Raw genomic sequence first — 13,886 nt, forward strand, 5'->3', positions numbered from 1 at the left:
AAACTCCACCCTTTAGGTTTGCAAATTAATTGCTTAAAAAAAAACTTGCTAGGCCAGGCGCCTTGGCTCATGCTTGTAATTCCAGCAGCTTGGGAGGCTGAGACAGGAGGATTGTCAGTTCAAAGCCAGCCTCAGCCATGGTGAGGCGCTAAGCAACTCAGTGAAACCCTGTCTCTAAATAAAATACAAAGTAGGGCTGGGGATGTGGCTCAGTGGTTGAGTACCCCTGAGTTCAATCCCCAGTACCAAAACAAACAAACAACAACAATAACAAAACATGCATAGGTCTGGAGATGTATGTAACTTAATGGTAGAGAGCTTGCCTAGCATGTGCAAGATCCTGCGTTTATCCCCACTACTGCAAAAAGGAGAGGGGGTGGGGAGGAAAGAAGGAAGGAAGTGAGGGAGGAAGAGAGGGAGGGAGAAGAAACAAACATGCTTGATAAACATGGAGTTGGAAACTCAGGCATAATGGTAAGAGTTGCAGGTTTTGGAGCCAGGCAGGTTGGTTTATTCCGCCCCGCCCCCCCTCCATGGTACTGAGGATTGAACCCACAGGTGCTCTACCACTGAGCCACATTCCCTGTCCTTTTTTATTTTGAGACAGGGTTTCACCAAGTTGCTCAAGCAGGCCTCAAACTTTTGATCCTCCTTCCTTACCCTTCTGAGTAGTCAGGATTGTAGGCATGTGACAGCACACTTAGTGGGGTCAGATAGTTATACGTTTGAATACTATTTCTGTATAGCTAGGGCAAGATTTTGGACTGTATTCTGTAAAATGGGGAACAGTAATTCTTTTCTCATTAAGTGGTTGTGAAGGTAAAAGGAAATAACAAATGTCATTTGTGGGGCTTTGGGACTAAATTTCAGTAAATGACACCTATTATAGGATGTTTTATTCAGGGCGTGGTGAATCCTTTTGTAGTAGCACAGGCTTTCTGGTGACCCAAGTTATTCTATCCACAGGTGTGAGGCCTTTTTGCTTTGAAAGACATTGGGTAAAAATGTAGCCATTCTTAACTGGAGTGGAAGAGGGGATTTGGAGAATGGGATTACCATTTGGCTTTTTACATTCTATTGCCTCACAGGAGTGGTAAGCCAGGGTTGGTAGATTTTTTTTTTTTTTTTTTTAATTTAATTGAACCTAGTGCTAGGCAGACGCTCTACCCTTGAGCCACCACTCTAGTCCCTGTTGCTAGATTTTGATATTGTTTTGTTTATTGTATTGTTGATACTTCTTAACTTCAATTGTAGAGGGTAGTATGTACTGATCTAATTCCTAAACTTTGAGATTCATCCTCATGTATACCTTCTCCAGAGTCTACATATCCATAAAGTTCAAATACTCATAATATCACAAATGACATAATATCACATGTCACAAGAATGCATGTACTTTATCTACAGGAAAACCCTACCCAAAGATCTTTACTCAAAACCTCAGAGTCTAAATAATAGAAGTTTATCTGTGTCTAAATTTGTATGGCATACAAACATTTAAAAGAGAGACAGAGAGAGAGGGAGAGAGAGAGAGAGAGAGAGAGAGAGAGAGAGAGAGAGAGAGAGAGAGAGAAGGAGAAGCAGGCTGTTTGGTGGGAGCACTGAAAAGTGTCAGCTCATTAGTGAGGAAGAAGACACACACAAAAAGACAGGAATTGAAAATAAAAGCAGCATTCTGAGCCATTTGTTATAGGGACAGATTCTACTTTTCCTGGTTGTAGTGGTACATGCCTGTAATTCCAGCAACTCAGGAGACTGAGGCAGGAGGACAGCAAGGCCATCCTGGGCAACTTATAAACATTTTAAGAAGTGGGGGCTAGGGATGTGGCTCAGTGATAGAGCACCCTAGATTCAATCTCCAGTAAACTCCCCCCCCCCCCAAAAAAAAAAAAAAAAAAACACTTTTGAGGACATAAGACACAATAATGTTAATAATTTTAATGACCTTAATCACCAAGTATAGGTAATTTCCAGAGCTGTATTTAAGAAAACATATTTTCCATCAGATGGTGGGAGGACAGTTCTTTAAAGCAGTCAGTTTTTCATTTATATGGGCTATCTTAATCTTCTATGATGCCAGATAAATGAGGTGTTACTGGCCTTAAAATTGACTCAACAAGTTGAATTTGCAAACCAAAGCTTTATTCAAATAAGAAGTAGTGTAGGGAGCTCCTGATTAACTCTTCCTGTGCATCCTTATTCTGGAGGTTGTTATTAAGTATCTTGGAGGGGACTAAACTGTAATTGTAATTCTTTTTCCTGGCAGGGTTTCCTCCCAGCCTCTTCAGCATCTCAGCTAGAACTGTGTTGATCTACTCTGGAGAGCCTTTATGAGCAAATATAAAGAATGAAAATACTGAGCAACTAGTACTGTGTATACAGCAGACAGTCTGGTCAGGCAATAAGCAAGGACCCTGACCGCTCTTTTGTGGAGGCTGAAATTTAAGAGATTTCTATCAACTAGAAGGTGAATGTTATATATCACTCACATTGTATGTGAAAACAGTAAACAGTTCTGCTGGCAAGTGCTGTTTTATTTCCTTTTATTTATTTATTGACGCTCAAGATCCAACACAGGGAAATGCTAGGCAAGTGCTCTACCACTGAGCCACACCCCAGCCCAAAAGCTTTCAATAAACAGGTAGGCTGTGTGAAGTTCAAACATTTAATTATTTTGTCTATCTCGGGTTTTAATATGGATTTTAAATTTTTAATTAGGTATAAGGTCAGCTCTAGGCCTGAAAGTAGAATTTTAGAGCTGGGAGGCTTTTAGAAAACTTGTCTGGCCTCTTCATTTTACAGAGGGAAAACCGAGGCCCTGGGACACGTTATGATTTAATGTAGGTCACCGGGTTAATTAGTGACAAAGACGGAACCCAAGTGCCCCAACACCTTCGTGAGTTTTCCAGTAAGCCCCCTACTCCTAACCCAGTGTTGCCCTCCCATCCCCTTTTGATCTCCCACCTCCTTCTTTCTTTCCCTTTCTTAACTGTGCAATTCAGAACCGGAGCCTGAACCTTGGGCAGACCAGGTTTCAGCCCCAGCTTTCCACCCCTAGAGGTGCGCGTTCTCGCTCTGGATCAGGACTCTCGGCTGGGTCTTTCCGCTGCAGGTGTTTAGCACCTGGCCGGAATCGCTGCAGCATCGCGGCGGCACTCGCCAGACCCCCGATTTTACAGCACAGGCGCGTGTCCCCGGGGTCTCGGCGCGGAAAAGAGAACGTGGGTAGGAATTCACGGTCGTTTGAAAGGGTGGTTCTAGAAACCCTCGCTGTTCCTGTGCGAACCCCGGCTGGCCTAGAGATGCCCTGCGCGAGTGACCTCGGCGTCGACCCCGCCACTGGTCAGCTCACGGCCGGGGCGTGCCCGCTGGGGCCTGACGTGGCGGTGGGGCCGCGGGTGGGCGGCGAGAGGGAGAGAGGCAGCCGGGAGGGCGCGGCCTGACGTGGCGGCCGCCGCGGGGTAGCGAGGGGAGTCCCGGCCACTGCACTGCTCCGTGCTCCGGCCAGAGGGCGCCCGGCCCCAACCCTTCCCCGCCCCGTGGCCGCCTGGGGCTCTAGGAGTAACCGCGCCGGCGATTGGGTCGGTGGCGCAGCGGGGCCATGTTGGAGCAGGAGGGCAACCCCGCCTTCCACCGCCCTCTGCTCTAGGTCAAGCCGGGCCGCGAAGGAAGGAGAACGGCAAGGGGGATCCTCCCTCCGGGGTAGCCCGACACTGCCGGTGTGGCGACTGGAGCCGCGGCGGTCATTACCGCCCCCCCGCTCGCCTGGCCAATCAGCGGCGCGGGTACAAATATGCAAATGATGCGCCGGTGCTGCTGGAGTGCCGCTCGCAGGGGCTGGTGGGGTCGCGCTGGGGGAGTGAACTGGGCCAATCAGGCGGGTGCGTGGCGGCGCGGGGGAGGCGGTGCCCCTGCACTCCTCCCTCCTCTCCCGGCCCCGCGCTGACAGGGGGGCCTGGCCGCGCCGCGGGTAAGTGCTGCCGCCGCCCGCCGCTGCCACCCGCCGCCTTAGGCGTGGGGAGGAAGCCCGGGGACACCGCGGGGCAGCGGCTGCGGCTCAACTGGTGGGGAGAGGAGAGGAGGGAGAGGGTTCTGTCAGCCAGGTGGTCGCTTGCGGCTGTCCCCGTCTGGCCAGCCGCGCGTGTCAGTCTTGGTCGAGGCAGGGGGCGGCGGGGGCGCCTCAGTCATGGCGAAGCGCGAGAGCCAGCGAGCGGCGGTGAGTACGTGCTTTCTCCGCCGCCGCTGCTTGGCCGGGGTGGGGGGGTCGGGGCAGGCAGGGCCGCGCCGCCGCTGTCTGAGGTGAGTGAGGGGCGAGCGCCCCGGGAGGGGCGGGCGCGCGGGGAGGGGGTGCTGCCCGCACGTGCGGCCCAGCTAGCCTGCGGCCCGCCCCGCGACTGTCATGGCTGCGGGCTGCTGCCCCCCGCCCCCCAGCCCGCAGACCCTGGGGTCGGGACCCGGCCACCGTGCCTGTTGCGTTGATTGGAGGTGCGGGCAGGGCGTGGAGGAGGTGGACCCCCTTCCCTGCCCCGCGAGAGGTCGGGGCCTCCCTCCCGTGTGGGTTCCCTTCCGAGGGTCGGGCTTCCCTCCATCCTGCAACCTCTCCCCCGCCTGCTGTCTCGCCTGCGTGACTCATGACAGGGCGTCCCGCGTGAGTGCCGGGAGCCCCGGAGCACGGGACGCCCCCGGCACTTTCCCAGGCCTCGCCTCTTGGTTCCTAGCACCCAGCTTTTCCTGTGTTCTTTGGCTCCGGGGGGCAACCCCGAGGGCCTCTCCACCTCTGAAGCTTGGCCAGGACCCCACGAGCCGGTTTGAGTTCTACCAGTGCTGCTCCTTCTCGATGTATGTCTGGGTGTGGGACGCGATGGGTGGTTCCAGGACTCTCTTCTCCGACATCCATCCCAAAGCCAAGAACGACTCAGACTGCCTGGGTGTCTAACTGGCTTGTTGCAGCCGCCAGCTCAGAGAGAGGTTTCTGTTTGTTCCTTTTTTGGTTTTGTTTTGCCTCAAAAGAAAAAAGAAAGAAAGAAAAATAAAACTTTTTGGAACAAAGTAGACAAGAATTAAAGTTGCGATCTTAGTAGTGCTACACAATTTCTTTATGAAGCTTGGGATTTGACACTATTGTGACTTTTATTTATTTATGTGAAATACATCTTCAGATACCCTCCCCCCCATTAAATAAAGTTTATGTTCATTAATAAAACCACTGTCACAGTTTAGTTCCTCAGTTTTGCATGCTGCTTTTCACCTTTTTCTTTCTTTTGATTTCACATTCTCCAGTTCTTAACCATGATTTGAACTGAGAAGATTTCCTCTTATTGATGTTACTTTCTACTTAAACTCTGTACATAACTATGCAGGAAGTTTTAAAAGAACAACTTGGTCTACAAACACTTAAATATACAGAAGGTGAACTTGAGAGTACTCAACAATGCAGGAGGAGGAGATTTTTAAGTTCTTTGTAGTGCAAAGTGATGAGCATAGTGTTTTTTCTGTTCTTGAATTTACAGAATTTGAATTTAGATGCAGCTTTTTGCCTACAGCAGGCAACCTGGAAACTTACAGGTTTAAGTGAAGAACATCGTTTCTCAGGGCAAGTTAAACCTCTTATGTATCTTGAAGACTTTCTTCATTGAATTTGATAATATTAAATAGTTACAATGTACTACAAATATTAGCAAGTCTCAGTCCTTAGGGAGTTTCATATAAGTTACAGACCATATAATATGGACATGAAATGCACTGGGGGAAAAAAGTAGTTGTCTTTCAGGTTTGGTTAAGGGTAACTCTCCTCATGAAGAATTTCAGGGAGGTGATAATATAGTGTAAGAAAATCAAACCAAATCAAAAAACACAACTTGTGATTGATTGACTAGGGGGGGTGCTGTCCTAAGGACATAGGAAATTACCATTAGAAATAACAACAGTAGGGCTGGGGTTGTGGCTCAGTGGCAGAGCTCTTGCCTCCTACATGTGAGGCACTGGATTCAATCCTCAGCACCACATAAAAATAAATAAACAAAGATATTGTGTCTATGTATAACTAAAATAAAAATTTTTAAAAACTAGCAATATTGTGATTATGACCAGTAAAACCCTGTTCTTGACTTGAAGAGAATCAAGATGTACTTGTGTAGCTGTAGTCAGTTTTCTTGACCTCTGCCACCTTTAGATTTCTTCAGTGTAAAATTTAATTTCCAGCATTTGTACAGTTTTAAGGTTCTCAGTATTTTATGAGGTTTGTCCCCTGAAATACAAAAATTTTATTTGGATTTCAAGTGTAAAGACCAATGTTTAAAAACAAGTAGTGGTAGAGTTGGCCTTTTGCAAAGCACATTCATTAAAGAAAAATCTCAAGGAGGGACAGGTATGAATAAAGATTAAAAAACTAAAGGCATCCTTAATGAAAAAAGCCTAGGACAAGATTAAGATTAATGAAACTGACCATGCTGCAAACCTGTAATCCCAGCTACTTTGGAGCTTGAGACAGCCTGGGCAACTTAGGAAGACCCTGTCTCGAATAAAATATAAAAAGGGAAAAGGGCTAGGGATGTAGCTTAGTTGTAGACTGCCTTTTTTTTTTTTAATTTTAAAAATTGTTTTAGTTGTAGATGGACATCATATCTTTATTTTTGTTTACTTATTTATTTATTTTTTAGTGTGATGCTGGGGATTGAACCCAGGGCTTCATGCATTCAAGGCAAGTGCTCTGCCACTGAGCTACAACCCCAGCCTTGTAGAATGCTCTTGAGTATATAATAGTATATAAAGTTTTTTTCAATTTGAATGTATTATGAGAAACTCTTAGCTTCAAACCACTTATCTAATGCAATTAATTTTGGTACATGAAAAGTTTAGATATTCTAAAGGGTTAAATGTGTTGTTAATGTAAACAGTAGAAGAAAAAGCTAACTAGAAATAAAAGAAAAATGACATTCTAAAGAGGTCAGAGTAAAAAAAAAAAGACAGGTAATAGACCTACTGGGGAAATTTTATCAGATAATAACAATCAGTACAGTGAATAAAGAGCATAGGGAAGAATATCAAAACTTGAGGTTGTTGATCAATGTGAAAACTGTTGAAAGCATGTTATATAAGTGTTTGAAAAACTTTCTTTTCTTCCTGTTGATTGGGTTTTGGAACCTAGGACCTGGGCACATGCTAAGCAAGCAGTTTATTACTAAGCTATATACATCCAGCTCAGACACGCACTTGCTATATTCAGCCCTTTGGTGCTGGGAATCAAACCTATAGCCTCAAACATGCTAGGCCAGTACTCTACCACTGAGCTGTATCACCAGTCCTTTTGAAAAACTTTAAAAACTGAAAACTGGAGTTATAAGAGATTTATGGACACTTTCTTAAAAGAGAATGATTTTATTTTTAACCTTTTAAATTCTTTGTAGTGTTAACAAGAGATAGACTTCTTACATAAATGTAAGATTTTGCTTTTTTATACTTTTAACTTTGTAAAGATAAGTTCTTATGGGTACTATCTACATATGTAGCACTTTATGCTTCTGTTTATTTCCTTATTGAAGTTTCATTCCCTTTCCACCTCTTGTAACTTGCCAGTTTGAATTCCACCTTGTGAATAAGATCATCTCTTGTTTTTGTCTTATTTTGTGTCATTTTTGGCACCAGGGATTGAACCCAGGGGCATTTAACCTTCGAGCAACATCTTCAGCCATTTTTTATTTTGAGACAGGGTCTTGCTGAGTTGCTGATGCTGAGACTGTTTTGAACTTGGAAATAATTTTCCTTCCTTGGGCTATCAAGCCACTGGCATTATTGGAGTTCATCACCATGCCTGGCCCTCACCTCTTGTTGTGGCCCTTAGGGATTTCTTCTTCCCATGAAACAATGTTTTTTGTCTCACTTCCTGACATCTCTCTTGTATTGCCTTTAAGTTTTCAGGAACATTTGTGTTCTTCTTTTTTAGATACAGTTGGAAAGCTAATCAAGTGACAGTGGGAGACAGAAGGGGATGCCACTTTTCAGCTATAATTTATTCTCTAGTCTCTGGGTTGTTCACATCCATTTATTTATTAAACAAATTTAAATGTTGTATTAATTTATTAATTTATTACATGTTATATTAAGTTTAGTGATCTTTGCCTTCATGGGATGCACACTTTAATAGTAGAGATAGGTAAAGAATAAGTAAATAAATATGAAATGACAACTTATGATGAAGTCAATGAAAAGAATGGACTGCTATGAGATAAAGGGGTAGGATTTTAGATTTTGTGATCAGTGAAGTCCTCTTTCAGGTAGTGACATTTAAGTTGAGACATAATAAGAAATCAGACAAGTAAAGAGGGAAAGGAGTTTTATTGGAAAAGAGAAATTTGTTTGAATACTATGAGGCAAGAAAGAACTTATAGTTTAAAAATACCAGTGTGAGCCAGGCACGGTGGTGCATGCCAGTAATCCCAGTAGCTTGGGAGGCTGTGGCAGGAGAATTGCAAATTCTAAGCCAGCCTCAGCAAGAGGGAGGCACTAAGCAACTCAGTGAGACCCTGTCTCTAAATAAAATTCAGAATAGGGCTGGGGATGTGCCTCAGTGATTGAGTGCTCCTGAGTTCAATCCCTGATAAACCTCCCCCCACCAAAAAAAAAAAAAAAAAAAATTACGAATGTGAAAATTGATTGGATAAGGCCAGAGTGAAGCAAAAATATTTTAATATATAGTTGTTTTGACTTGACATAATGGTAGCTGAAATTAGGATGGCAGCTGCAGAAGTGAAAGAAAGCATTATCTTCTTTTCATATATTTCCTTTATTTTTTTTTCCTTTCATATACATACAACATACATATAAGAAATAGGTTGAGGGGCTGGGATTTGGCTCAAGCTGTAGCACGCTTGCCTGGCATGCGTGCGGCCTGGGTTCGATCCTCAGCACCACATACAAACAAAGATGTTGTGTCCGCCAAAAACTGAAAAATAAATATTGAAATTCGCTCTCTCTCTTTAAAAAAAAATGGTCAAACTTAAAAAAAAAAAAAGAAATAGGTTGAGGTAGGATGAGCCATTAACAACTTGATGATGGCTTGATTGGATGTTAGAAGAAAGGTGTCAAAAATTATTTCAGTAATGGTTCCTGACTTAAGGAACTAGAGAGATGGTGACAATGATTGAGATGAAGATGATGAAGGGAAGAAAAAGTTTGGCAAGAAATGAAGTTTTGAACACCATTGTCAGACAAGTACTGTAGAAAATGAAGTTTGCCTTTATGTGACAATGATAGTTACTTCAGGATAGGATAGATACAACTACATGTGATGCCATAGCAAGCTTCATGTTTATCTTTTAAAGCTTTTATTTTTTTTTAACTTTTATTTATTTATTTTTTGGTACCAGGAATGGAACACAGAGGCACTTAACCACTGAGCCATATCTCCAGCCTTATTTTGTATTTTATTTAGAGACAGGGTCTCACTGAATTGCTTAGTGCCTCACTGTTGCTGAGGCTGGCTTTGAACTTGGGATCCTCCTGTTTCAGCCTCCCAAGCTGTTATGATTACAGGTATGGGCCACTGTGCCTAGCTCTTATTTTAATTTTTTTGGTGCCAGGGATTAAACCCAGAGGCACTTTACTACTGAGCCACATCTTCAGCTCTTTTTAATGAGACAGGGCCCTCACTAAGTTGCTAAGGATGGCTTTGAATTTGAGATCTTCCTGCCTCAGCCTCCTGCACTGCTGGGATTACAGAGTGTGCTCCACTTTGGGCTTCACTTTGAAAAAGATAATTGAGATGATTTTATGGGGTGTACCAGAGATTGACAATTACATGCATGCACCACGACCTGAGCTGATCTTTTTAACAATTCAGTTTTTGAAGTTTTATTTGTAAATAGTCTCATAATTCAGATTAAATTAGATATAAAGTTGTGAAAGAAATAATAAAGATTGAGCATCCATAAGCTGAAAACCTGAAATTTAAAATGTATCAAAATCCCTAACTTTTTAAGTACTGACATGACACCTCAAATGGAAGATTCCATACCTGATCTAATTGTGATGGATTGCAGTCAAAATGAAGGCACAGTAAAAATACTGTATAAAATTATCTTTAGATTATCTGTAGAAGGTGAAACAAATTAATTTCATGTTTAGTCTTGGATCCCATCCCTAAAATACCTCATACATACATATGGAAATATTACAAAACCCAGAACACCTCTGGTCTTGAGCATTTCAGATAAGGTATACTCAACTGAGATAATATTAGATGAATTTAAATATATAATAGGTGATGGTGCAGAATATAAGTTTCATGGCCTTGATATTCTTATTATAATAGCAGCCTTGTCAGTTATTAGCTCGCAGCAGCCCAGTGCTAAATTTGCAATCCCCCTCCATCTGATGGGGTCTTGCTAACTTGCTTAGGCTAGCCTTAAACTTGAGATGGTCCTGCCTCAGGCTTCCAAATTGCTGGGATTATATCTGGCAAAGTTTGTTTTATCTTAAAATTATATTCTGTCCATATCACAGATCAGATAAATTTAAAAAATTTAAAAGCTAATTTCTGTCTTTGCAATGTTTATTTTTCAAAAGGCATTTAGGGCTGAGAGTGAGTCTTTAGGATTACAGACTTGCATCACTGTGCCAGGTGAAACCCTGTGTTTGATTTCCAGCACCACAAAAGTGAAAGACAATATAATGCTGGCTCTCATCTAAATCCCAGCTACTAGAGGGGCTGAAGGCAGGATTGCAGTTGTAGATAGACTGCATGCTTTTATTTTATTTGTTTATTTTTATGTGATCCTGAGGATCAAACCTAGTACCTCATACATGCAAGGCAAGTGCTCTGCCACTGAGCTAGAGCCCCACAGCCCCTGAAGGCATGATTGCAAGTTCAGCCTCAGCAATTTAGTGAATCTCTAAACTTAGTAAGACCATGTCTCAAATAAGTAAATAAATAAAAGGGCTGAGGATGTAGCTCAGTGGTGAAGTACCTCTGGGTTTAATCCCCAATATCCCCCCCACCCCCGCCCCCTGCACACACACACCTGCAAAAAAAAAAAAAAAAAAAAGATTTTTTCACCTGAGTGAAGTGACTCACACAGTCCAGCGACCTGGGATCTGAGCAGGAGGATATGTTCATCCTCAGCAATTTAGCAAGCTCTTCAGCAACTTGGCAAGATTCTATCTCAGAAAAGAGTGACGGGGATGGGGGCGGTGTGTGCTGGGGTTGTGGCTCAGTGTGAAGGACTAGGTTCGATTCTCAGCATGCATATCATATAAATAAATAAAATAAAGGTCCATTCACAACTAAAAAGTATTGAGATGTAACAGTGTTCAAGTGCCCTCAGTTCAATCCCCACTACCTTTGAAGAAACAGGTCCTCTTAACCTAAAATAAATCTAGGGATGAGAAATGTAGCTCAGTTAAGTTATAGTGCTTGTCTCACATGTACAGGGCCCTGGGTTCAATCCTCAGTACTGTAAATAAATAAATAAACAAACATAGAAATTTAGGATTATAGATTTGGTGTACTTATTTAGTCTGTTTTATAGTTGAAGCAATCTAGGTACAGAGAAACTGAATTCTCAAGGTTTCTAATATTAGGGAAGACTCAGAGATTACATAATTGAGTGGGTTCGATGCATCTCAAAATATATGAACATGCTTATTCTGTTTTGATGAAAATGTCTTGAAATCAATAATGTAACAGAATTTACTGGTCCTTTCAGAGATCATCCTATATTTGCTACTTTTCTTAATGACAAATACTCTGTATTTCAGTTAGGTTTTTAAAAACTTTGAAGTCATGCAGAAAAGTATATAAATAATATGCATATGTCTATGATTTATTACAAAGTGAACACATCTCTGAAACTACCACCCAAATTAAAAAAAAAAAACATCATTTGCAACCCCAAAGCTCCCCTCAAATACTTAATTATCACTTCCATTCTATCTTCCCGGAGGTGACCTGACTACTAGGCAAAAGTTTTTTCCCCTTTGCTAGGGATCAAACCCAGAGGCTTACATGTGCTGGGCAAGTGCTGTATCACTGAGCTATGTATCTAGTTCTTATTTTTATTTTGAGACAGGCTCTTACTAAACTGCTCAAGGAGGACTTGAATTTGTGATTCTCCTGCCTTACCTTCCCAAATTGCTGGTATTATAGGTGTGGGTCATTGTGTCTGGGTTAGTATACTCTTCTGTATGATATTTCTGTTTTTCCATGCAGAAGTACTTCTTTCATTCTAAGTGCTGTTGATTCTAATGTATGATAGACATGTTTTCTTTTTCTTTTTTTTTTTGGTGTATTTTTTTTTTATCTATAGATTATTTTTTTTATTGGTTGTTCAAAACATTACAAAGCTCTTGACATATCATATTTTATACATTAGATTCAAGTGGGTTATGAACTCCCATTTTTACCCCAAATACAGATTGCAGAATCACATCGGTTACACATCCACATTTTTATATAATGCCATATTAGTAACTGTTGTATTCTGCTACCTTTCCTATCCTCTACTATCCCCCCTCCCCTCCCCTCCCATCTTCTCTCTACTCCATCTACTGTAATTCATTTCTCTCCTTGTTTTTTTTTCCCATTCCCCTCACAACCTCTTATATGTAATTTTGTATAACAATGAGGGTCTTCTTCCATTTCCATGCAATTTCCCTTTTCTCTCCCTTTCCCTCCCACCTCATGTCTCTGTTTAATGTTAATCTTTTCCTTCTGCTCTTCCTCCCTGCTCTGTTCTTAGTTGCTCTCATTATATCAAAGAAGACATTTGGCATTTGTTTTTTAGGGATTGGCTAGCTTCACTTAGCATAATCTGCTCTAATGCCATCCATTTCCCTGCAAATTCCATGATTTTGTCATTTTTTAGTGCAGAGTAATACTCCATTGTGTATAAATGCCACATTTTTTTTTTATCCATTCATCTATTGAAGGGCATCTGGGTTGGTTCCACAGTCTAGCTATTGTGAATTGTGCTGCTATGAACATCGATGTGGCAGTATCCCTGTAGTACGCTCTTTTAAGGTCTTCAGGGAATAGTCTGAGAAGGGCAATAGCTGGGTCAAATGGTGGTTCCATTCCCAGCTTTCCCAGGAATCTCCATACTGCTTTCCAAATTGGCCGCAACAATAAGATAGTTACAACTATCTTATATTTGATAAAGGGGCTAAAAGCATGCAATGGAGGAAGGATAGCATCTTCAACAAATGGTGCTGGGAAAACTGGAAATCCATATGCAACAAAATGAAACTGAATCCCTTTCTCTCGCCATGCACAAAAGTTAACTCAAAATGGATCAAGGAGCTTGATATCAAATCAGAGACTCTGCGTCTGATAGAAGAAAAAGTTGGCTCTGATCTACATATTGTGGGGTCGGGCTCCAAATTCCTTAATAGGACACCCATAGCACAAGAGTTAATAACAAGAATCAATAAATGGGAGTTACTTAAACTAAAAAGTTTTTTTCTCAGCAAGAGAAACAATAAGAGAGGTAAATAGGGAGCCTACATCATGGGAACAAATTTTTATTCCTCACACTTCAGATAGAGCCCTAATATCCAGAGTATACAAAGAACTCAAAAAATTAAACAATAAGATTACAAATAACCCAGTCAACAAATGGGCCAAGGACCTGAACAGACACTTCTCAGAGAAGGACATACAATCAATCAACAAGTACGTGAAAAAATGCTCACCATCTCTAGCAGTCAGAGAAATGCAGATCAAAACCACCCTAAGATACCATCTCACTCCAGTAAGATTGGCAGCCATTATGAAGTCAAACAACAACAAGTGCTGGCGAGGATGTGGGGAAAAGGGTACTCTTGTACATTGCTGGTGATAGACATGTTTTCAATTTTAGACTATTGTGAATAATATTGATGTGAACATTACC

At 42.2% G+C, this 13,886-nt stretch overlaps 1 protein-coding gene across 9 annotated transcripts in view; it reads left to right on the forward strand.

The window, feature by feature from the left end:
• The window catches only part of Chd9 (chromodomain helicase DNA binding protein 9), a 248,958-nt gene that overhangs the window by 63,147 nt on the left and 171,925 nt on the right, over positions 1-13,886 (forward strand). Inside the window, exon 1 of one of the 9 annotated variants that reach the window (XM_071604703.1) lies at positions 3,949-3,970. The exons of 7 other annotated variants lie outside the window; for them this stretch is intronic. The gene's annotated coding sequence lies outside the window, so the exon portion shown is untranslated. Of the gene's footprint in view, positions 1-3,948; positions 3,971-3,992; positions 4,217-13,886 lie in introns of those variants that run through there. One more of the 9 variants, XM_071604702.1, reaches the window with a different exon arrangement.

This window comes from Marmota flaviventris, chromosome 18 (genome assembly GCF_047511675.1).
Source record: "Marmota flaviventris isolate mMarFla1 chromosome 18, mMarFla1.hap1, whole genome shotgun sequence".
NCBI lineage: Eukaryota > Metazoa > Chordata > Mammalia > Rodentia > Sciuridae > Marmota > Marmota flaviventris.